This window comes from Etheostoma cragini, chromosome 22 (genome assembly GCF_013103735.1).
Source record: "Etheostoma cragini isolate CJK2018 chromosome 22, CSU_Ecrag_1.0, whole genome shotgun sequence".
Taxonomy (NCBI): Eukaryota; Metazoa; Chordata; class Actinopteri; order Perciformes; family Percidae; genus Etheostoma; species Etheostoma cragini.
Window position 1 is genome coordinate 11,951 of NC_048428.1, and position 8,405 is coordinate 20,355.

General features: G+C 40.8%; 1 long non-coding RNA gene across 1 annotated transcript in view; it reads right to left on the reverse strand.

Annotated features, from left to right (window-relative positions):
* The window catches only part of LOC117938162, a 5,858-nt gene extending 2,836 nt beyond the window's left edge, over positions 1 to 3,022 (reverse strand). The window contains exon 1 of the long non-coding RNA XR_004655335.1: positions 2,991 to 3,022. This is a non-coding gene — a long non-coding RNA (uncharacterized LOC117938162). The remainder of the gene's footprint in view (positions 1 to 2,990) is intronic.
* Positions 3,023 to 8,405: the final 5,383 nt, after the last annotated feature.

Here is an 8,405-nt window from a genome sequence, read left to right on the forward strand (position 1 = left end):
CTACAACTTACAATCCTGTACAATCTGATCTCACAGAATTTCATGAAATGAAAACTGCCCCTTAACTCACAATCTGTGACAGTTCCACGGATTCGCCAACGGGCCCACGGAAGAATTCCACGGCCATGTTCAAAACCTGTCCCTCCGACCAACAAATCTGTTTTCCAAAAGGAATGCAATTTAAGTCCAAGTCCCAAGCTGTCTGATGGCCCAAGTACAACCGATGCGGACGGTAATACAACTAGCCTACCTGGTCACCCAGCCTCCCAGTGTAATGTACCGCTGGGGGCGATCGACAACAGGGCTGTTTGACACCGGGGCTAAACGCCACCGGGGACAATCTGGTTAGCTTAGTTCAGCAACCCTGGTTATCGGGCTTTCGCCAACTGAACCTTTACAGACATTGCTCTTTTTTAGATCCAAAATCAAAACTTTTTTATTTAAAATTGCTTTTAGAACAGAGTAGCAAGGTGACAATTTCCCTCTCCTATTTCTATGTAACCATTTCTGATTTTACAGTTTTCTATATTTTATTCTTTTTTTGTATGTGTGATGGCAAAATTACATAGACAGTGATTTCAAAACATAGGCAATGACTGTTTTATAAGATGTTTTTATTTAGTTGTTACTCATTCAAAAGTAAATCTTTCTTACAAGGTAGATCCTTCACATATGCTTGTCCCCTGTTTCACACTTGCCCCATAAACAACGCAGCTGCTTCCCCTCACACCTCCTGTTTTAGGGCCCACTTTCTTCTCCTGAGGGACAGCAACCAGTGTGACTCTGTTTATCACCGGAATAAACAGAGGCACACAGATGGAGGCGTGAAATAGGCGAAGGTTCAGGCTGCCCAAACTCTAGGTCAGGAGCAGAACTAATCTATGCAAAAGATAAATCTCTGAACTTCTAAAGTAGAAGGACAACGACTGACATCTGTGAGTGTGTCAGCAGAGGTACAGGGTCAGCAACTGGCACCGGGAAGTCTGAAGAATGAGATGAAGTGTTTTGTTTAGGTTCAAAGTGTTTTTCCAGACATGATAGGGGTTTTGTGTTTCTGTTGGGGCAGGAGAGAATATAAGGAGTGGTCCGATGTTACAGGGGCACCAGAATGTGTGATGTCACCTTGTTACTCTGTTGCATTGTGAACTGCCATTCTCGTCATTTTGTTTGATTGTTCTCTCGAGAAAATAATTAAACTCTTTCACTGAATATCTAAACTTTTAATCCAGTCTTCAGCCTGTCTTTATTTATTTTTCAACAAGGTCTCTTCTTCATTACACAAATTCCTCCCTTGCTGAACAGAAACTTCCACAACAAACTTGGCGTTGTCGGCAGGATTTCAAGGAGGGATCAGATCGGGACTCCGCTGGTGACTGATGACAGATCATTCAGGGATCTGACGATTGCCTGCCTCTAAACCTCGCCAAAACACCTTTGAGAGACAGAGGGTCAGAAACTGCGGAGGGCTCGCTGATTCCACTCTGAAATCCAAACGAAAAGGAAGCAATTTCAAACAGCGGGGGTAAGTTAGAATTTCAATTATAAACAATTTGAATTGGATACTGAGACACTGTGCGAGACAAAGACTGACCAAGGTTTTCACTGGGGTCATTTGGTGAAAGTTTTATCTTTTGTTTTGGGAAACTTTGGGTTTTACAAAAACAGGAGAAAAAGGTTTTTATTCATGGTTTTAACATCCAGGTTGTTGAACAGAATAAAACCACTAATTTGACATCATCTCATCAAACACGGGAGTAGGACGGGGTGACGGATAGATTTTAAAATCATACAGATAAACAGTCATCGTAGCTGGCTATCTGGATTTTCATCGAGCAAAAATCTATCACAGATAAACAGTCATTGTAGCTTAAATTAAGTTACAGCTGTTTTCAGGTTTTTTCGCAAAGTTTACCGAGAGACTAAACTGGGCCGTATAGTGACGATTATACGAAAAAGAAGTACTTCAATTACTTGTTCATTTCACTTTTAGAAATGGGCAATAAGGGCACGAAATCACACGTTCCTTCAGGTCCGGTGGTCGATGAGATGGTGAAACGATATGGTCCACAAACCTTAGATTGTTTGGTTTATTGGACCACTAAGCATGGCTTTCCTGAAAATGGTTCTTTAAGTACAGACAAACTTAGAATGCTAAGACAGGATTTAGAAGAAGAAGAAAAACTGCTTAGAGGGAGTAAACCAATTAACATCCAAGATTTGATCCAAATTGAGAAAAACAAGGAATGTTTTAGTCAGTGGATGGAAGAAGCCACTTGTGGGGAAAGAAAACAGATGGAAAAACTAGTAGCTAAGGAGGTAACAGACAAAGCTCGTGAAACAGAAAGGAGAAATGAACAGTGTCACTAATGCATTTTCCCTCTATCCAAGTCTTAAAGATGGCGATCAGCTGCTCCACCCACCACCACCCTACCCTCCTTCAACATCCAGGCCGAAGGGAGAAACACCGTCCGTGTCTCCCCCAGAAGCAAGAAACAGGAGCAGACCAGATCCCACACAGCACCCGCCTCGCTGCAAACTCTCTCTCTACAAGCAGCCACGGTATCTCCCCCACCTACATCTGACATTAACAGCATCATTGGGTACTGTCATCCAATACCACAAATCAGCTGAACAAGCTGAAAAGAAGAGAAACAGAAGTAAAATAACTTTGACAGTGTCAATGTGGTTTCACTTTTGGTTCTCAATATAAAGCACCTTAAATACCTGCTGGTTGCTGTAAAGGACTGTAAAATAAATGTTGATTGATGTTTAAGCAGACAAAATGAAAAAAACACAATGCCCCGTTCAATGTTTGGTGTCTGTCAACCTTTCAGACTCAAACTTGACTTCCTGGCTCTTGTGTCATTTCTCACTGGCACCTGAAAATGTTCCCTTTCACTATTTAACGTTGCCAGACCAATTTCTCAATATGTACAGTAAAATGTTACACATGACAAGTTTAATTAAAAATTGACAGCCTCTTTTCTTACCTTCCCTCTGTGTGTAATCCCGTTGTGCACGATATGGTGATATTGTGATATGGGTTGATCAGAAATTGTTATGTTTATTGCTGATTAGAAAACTATTTCCGTGACAGCATCAGCATTGAGCTTCAGACCAGTGGTGTTGTCATGGTGACAAAAAAAACTATATAGGCCTACAGTATATAACAATTTTTGCGAAAAATACAACAATGTGGTTGCAATTATTAACCCTCTGAGCCCGAGACACTCGCCGACGAGTAAAAAAGCACCTCTGATTCATAGTTTAATCACTTTTGAACGATACAAGCGATTGGCTTACCTCCGGTTGCGTTTAAATCGGTCTTTTCCGTGTCTTTCTAGCCTCTACAGGGGATTTTCTATCCAGCCTGGAACTTCAGCCTCTTTGGTCTTTAAATCCACACTGTTATATCCAAGATTGATCCACTTTATGTCCATAATTCATCGCGTTTTGGCTGATTTGTGCCGCTTGCACCTGTGCTCTCGTCTCTCTCTCCTGTATTTTTTTTTTTTTTTTTTTTCAGGAAGTACATGCCCACATATGGGAGATAAAGTCACCCCTCTTGTATGGAAGGCCAGAGGGGACAAAAAGGCCTATAGATTCTATGAAAGGCCAAATTGTGCACTATTTAGACACACATTTGCTTGTATAGCATTGTTGTGGATGTAATATTAATAAATATGACATTATTATGTTATTATTGGCATAAGTAAATGTCATGAGAGGAAAAGCGTCTTGACTTTCTTTGAAAAGATTCATGTATTTTGTTAACTGTATAAGTTATAATGATTATTTCTTCACAGTGTGACTCCCAGGACATATGAGAAGAGTTTTAGAAAGGAAATGGCTTTTTAATTAATTATCTGTCTGTGATATCAATACATTTCTGGAAGATTCTTGTTCCGTTTTATTTATTTATTTATCTTTAAGGCCCTACAACCATTTTTAAAATGCAAGTGACCTCACTGCAACCCAAATATTCTAATAACCCAGTTTGTCCTAAAAAAAATGATGTTCATATCTTGACTGTAGACCACAGGGTTGATGTATTACAAGGTGTTTTATAAAAATAAATCCAGACGGAAAAAAACTCTAAAAATGGCCTCAGGGCCCCCAGGGTTAAGTAAAAAAAAGTGAACAAGGGTTTTCATTAGGGGTGATCCGAGTATCCGGCTGAAACGAGTATCCGGTACGGATAAAGCACTTTTGCCGAGTACAAGTATTTCACGAGTAATGTGAGTCAATATCCATGCTCGGATTGAATGCAACTCCTCAACTGGCCGCGCAGATTTCTGTGAAAATCACAGCGCCCCCTCGCCTACAAACACGCTCGGATCAATCTCACAAACACACACACAACATGGAGAAATGCGCTCCCTCGGCCTCTCTCTCTCTCTCGCTCTCTCTATCTCTCTCTCTCGCTCCCGCTCCGTCAGGCAGGCTGTCAATCGGGTCTGCGGATCTGTTCCGTTAACGTTTATGGTTTCTTCAGCTTCAGGTTTTTTTTAACTTAAAATTATAGTACTTACATAGTAACCAGTAGATTTCTGGTGAACGTGGGTTTAAGACATGCTGCTCGGTTTAAATGCAACTCCCGTCGCGTCTCTGCCATCGGAGATTTTTTTTTTTTTTACTGTCAGCTGCCCCCCGCCCACTCTCTCTCTGTGTCTCTGTCTTATTATCATGCACACAAACACATACACACCTGGTGTAAAAAAAAAAAAAAAGAACCAAATAAAAAAAAAAATCACACTGATCAAAAAAAAAAAAGTTAAAGAAGGAAAGTTATATTGAGTACGAAAACTCTTGTTCATTACATTTTACTTCATAATTGCAACGGCATGTGTTGTATTTTTGTTACCATGACAACACCATTGATCTGAAGCTTGATGCTGTCATGTAAATAGCTTTCAAATCAGCAATAAGTATAAAAATTATTGATCAACTCATATCAATTGCATGGTTAAATAACATACCGGTTAAAGCCCCGCACATTTAAAGAGAGTCCGACCCATTTCCGGTTTAAATATGACCACTTCCGGTTTAGGCCCCGCCCAGTCCGAGTACGGATCCGGATACAGATAATTCATGTGGTAAACAGATACAGATAATGCTGTACTCGCTCATCCCTAGTTCTCTTTTTTTAACTTTTAAAAAAATTTTCAAGGGGGTTCTTTTTTATTTTCACACCAGGTATTTGTGAGTATGTGTCTCAGATACAAAGAGAGAGAGAGAGAGAGAGAGAGAGAAAAAAAAAGAGGGGCTGGGGGTTTGAATGTGTTTGTGTGTGTATATTAAATTTGCAATATTACTTATTTATACTGCAACTGCCTTTTATTTTTACTTATAAAACTCAGCAAGAAAGTTTCAGACAATCAAAAAAAATGGTTAGAGCCAGCAGGCAGTTTAAAAAAAAGAACTGACAGCAGAGATGCAACCCGAGTCGCATTTTACCAAGCACTGTCTGAACAAACCCCACGGTTAACAGAAGTCTCCTGGTTGCTAGATACTAGTTTGCACCGAAGTATAAAACAAAACTGAAGCTTGAATTAACCCTAAATGTTGACGGAACAAGCCCCTCAGACCTGAAGGGGAGAGAGCTGTTCACTTCTCCCTGTTCTGGGTGTGAGTGAGAGGCACACAGCAACAGAAGGAATCTGTCTGTGTAGGTGAGGGGCGCTGGGACTAGCCAATCACAGAATAGTAAAGGGGAGGGGCGCTGTGACTAGCCTATCACAGAACGGAGACAGTCAATGGAGAATTTCATTGAATCGGAGTACAGATATTGACTCGCATTACTCGTATAATACTTGTAATCGTCAAAACAGCTTTATCTGGACCGGATACTTGTTTCAGCCGATTACTTGGCTCATCCCTATAAACAACTTGATACTAAAAGAAATTGGGAATTGTCCATGGTGCTAAAACATGGGGAGAACTGTCCATGGCGCTAAGCCATTTTACATCAATAGACAGAGACAAGACTCCATTGTGCTGAAAGAGAGGGGAAACTGTCCATGGCGCTAAAACAAAAGGGGAAACTGTCCATGGTGCTAAAACACTTGACAATAAAACAAGGGGGGACTGTCCGTGATGCTAAAACACAGGGGAAACTGGCCATGTTGCGAAACAACTTGACACTAAAAGACAGGGGGAACTGTCCATGGTGATAAGCCACTTTACATTAAAAGACAGAGGGAACTGTCCATGGAGATGAAACACAGGGGAAATGTCCATGTTGCTAAAACACTTGACAATAAATAACATGGGCGAAGTGTCCATGGTACTAAAAGACTGGGGGAGCTGTCCATGGTGCTAAAACACAGAGGGAGCTGTCCATGGTGCTAAGCCACTTGGCACTAAAAGAACTGAGACCTGTCCATGGTGTTTGGACACAAGAGCAACTGTCTATGGGGCTAAAACACTTCACAATAACACATAGGGGGAACTGTCCAAAGTGCTAAGACACTTGACAATAAAAGAATGTGGGAATATTCTGTGGTGCTAAAACATAGGGAGAACTGTCCATGGTACTTAAACAGGAAACACTGTCCATGGTGCTAAGCCGTTTTACATTAACCCGCTGGGCCCTGAGGCAATTTTTACAGTTTATTTTTCATCTGGATTTATTTTAAAAAAAAACTTAAAATACATCAACCCTGTTGACTGCAGTCAAATTATGAACATCATTTTTTTTTTTGACAAACTGGGTTACTAGAATATCTGGGTTGCAGTGAGGTCTTTTGCATATTAAAAATGGTTGTAGGGCCTTAACCTCTTGACAAACACTCGCAAATCCATGCTTTTCTCGCCTTAATTTTTACCCCCAAAAAAGTGATGTAGTTCCCACATACTTTGGCCCTCTGGGATGAACCTGAGGTCATTGGGAAGTGAACACTCAACTTTTTGTTTCTAGTGGCAGTGTGACACTAGGCCTTACTGACACAGAGCTACAGAGGTTAGAATAAGGAATCTCTATTTCTGTCAAAGTAAAAATGTAAAATTACTAAAAAACACTACTGTAAGCAGGGGTTGATATTTTCTCGTCATGTTTGGTATCAATCAACTCGTCTTCTTATTGGCTACACAGCAGGACCGGTTTCAAAACCTCTAATTCTAACTGGAAGATTTAAACTGTCAATCTTTCCCACGTGTCTGTCCTCCCAATCCCGCCCCATCATTGGCTCCCATAGGACAGCTCGAGTTACAGTTGACGGATTGGATGGCAACCTACATCACTCAAAAGCTTATGCTTCAGGCTTTTCTGCTAAGGGGCTGAGCTTATTTGCAGTACGCTGTGATCAGACAACACATGCAATCAAAACACAAAAATTATGTACTATGGAGATTTCTCTACATCCAAACTTGGCCAGAAACTACTGTGAGGGGACCAGCCAACTTTGGATTAAAAGCCTTAAATATTTGTATACCTTGGTCTGTTGGCGATGTAGGAAAACAAAGTTATTGGTAATTGTTTTACCGCTGTGGATAAAGACATGAGGAGACAGGTAGGAGAAGACATTTGATTTAGACTCAAATCTTTCTCAGTTTCTTTACTTCATAATGTGATAACCGCTGGGAGTCACCTTGTGCTTTGTGTGTAAGCTTGATGGAATCATGAGACTTTTAGCTTTCAAATGATGTGCTGCATGGGCGTGTTTATAAAGATTTAAGGGTTGCAATTTATGACAGAAGAAAACATTGTCTCAAACTTGCCGCTATTATTGGCCTAAGTGCTTACTTAGGCCAATAATGACATAATAATGTAATATTTGTTGATATTACACCCACAGCAATGCTAAACAGGTAAATGTTTGTCAAATATTTGCTCCTCCTGCCTTTCAATACAGCCAAATGGCCTTTTTGTCACCTCTGGCGTTCTATACAAGAGGGGTAACTTTATCTCCCATTCGTGGGGATACTGGGCCTTGTATTTCCAGAAACAATAGACAGGAGAGACAGAGCAGACACAGAGGAGCGAGCTAGCGGCAGAATGAGCCAAAACGTGATGAATATATCCATCCACTTTATGTCCATAATATATGGACATAAAGTGGATCAATCTTGGATATAACAGTGTGGATTTAAAGCCCAAAGAGGCTGGAGGTTCCAGGCTCAATAGAAAATTCCCTGTAGAGGCTAGAAAGACCCAGAAAAGACCTCAGTAAACGCATACTCATCACGATTTAAACGCAACCGGAGGTAAGTCAATCGGTTCTATTGTTAAAAAATAATTAAACTATAAATAAGAGGTGCTTATATTCTCGCGGGCGAGTGTCTCGAGACCACTGTCCATTGTGATGAAAGCCAGGGGGAGCTGACCATGGTGCTAAAAGACAGGGGGAACTGTCCATGGTGCTAGGCGCTTGACACTAAAAGAATGTGGGAATTGTCAATGGTGC